The 1,196-nt window shown below is 48.6% G+C and overlaps 1 pseudogene; it reads right to left on the bottom strand.

Annotated features, from left to right (window-relative positions):
* Positions 1-1,196, bottom strand: part of LOC138149344 (cofilin-2-like) — a 20,354-nt pseudogene that overhangs the window by 1,055 nt on the left and 18,103 nt on the right.

Here is a 1,196-nt window from a genome sequence, read left to right as displayed (position 1 = left end):
GGGGGGGGCCCTGGACAACGGCTTCCCAGAATACAGATCAAATCACAGAACACTTCTCAAAGTGAGCCCCCAAAACAAAGCTACACATCAGGGCTTATATAGCCTTCTCCTGGCTCAGAGAATGTAACAACCCTGTTGACTCACTGGCCAATCAAGAAGTATCTACTGAAAAACAAGCCTCCCATCCCAGGCTTCAGGTGCACTTTAGCCTAGGGGCAGGGAAGATCTTCCAAATTTGCATTCCCATTACATTTGGCCCCAGGATCTTTCATGCCCATAGCATAGACAATTTACTTTTGAATTAGCACTAAACATCTCTTAGGTCACATTTTCAAGGTACAGAACTAAAGTTACCAAAGTGGCCACTGGCCCTTAAAACAAACACAAAGTACATAGATAGCATTATCACTTCAATTCAAAACAAGAGTTCAAATAAAGTTCTCTGGAGGGGGGGGGGTGTCCTTCCCCTCACACAGCTCCAGCCCCTGCTTCCAAGTACAGAGAGGGGGCTGGGCAACAAAACCAACAAGGTGGGGTCCCTGGGGATCCAAGGCACTTCATCCCACCCACCGTAGTCACAAGTCCATCCTCCCCCTGGGTCCCAAACTGTGGGATGCAGCCAGGAAACACACTCAGTGCCCCTGCTTTGCTGCTCAGTTCTTATCTTTTCCTGTGGCTGAATTCCAAACTCCTGGGTTCCTTCTTCTCCCGCAGGCGGCAGCCGCTCCTGGCTTCTTCTCAGGTCCCGATGCAGGCAGCTCACCATTCCTGCTCTCAGCTCAGTGAAGTCTGCATGCAGGCCACTCTTCTCTCCTGGTCCATGGCTCCACAGAGTCACAGCTACCACAACTGGGAAACAAACGATTATCCCAGCCCCCATACTTTCCTTTTACTCTGCAGATCCTGTTCATGACGCCATTTTGTAGCAGCAAGCACCCTGGAGTCCCTAGGGTGGCTGCTCACACAGGTTCTTGGATCTGCTTTGTTAAAGGAAAGCAACTCAAAATGGGTTAACAAGCTTACTTTAATCAGTCAGACATATATCGTTTACCTTGTTCAGGGGAAAAGGTCAGCACCCCTAACTTCAAAGTATACAGGCAGAATTATCAAGACAGAAACAGATGAAGTAGACAGATTTCCAAACTGTCTAACCATTACATCCATACCCAGTCAACATCTGGGTTTCCACATCTGGG

The sequence above is a fragment of the Petaurus breviceps genome, unplaced genomic scaffold (assembly GCF_028583685.1).
Source record: "Petaurus breviceps papuanus isolate PSGF00001 unplaced genomic scaffold, PetGlider_PUasm1.0 90847, whole genome shotgun sequence".
Classification (NCBI taxonomy): domain Eukaryota; kingdom Metazoa; phylum Chordata; class Mammalia; order Diprotodontia; family Petauridae; genus Petaurus; species Petaurus breviceps.
The sequence above is the reverse complement of the archived record's forward strand: the minus strand, read 5'-3'. Positions and strand labels throughout refer to the sequence as shown.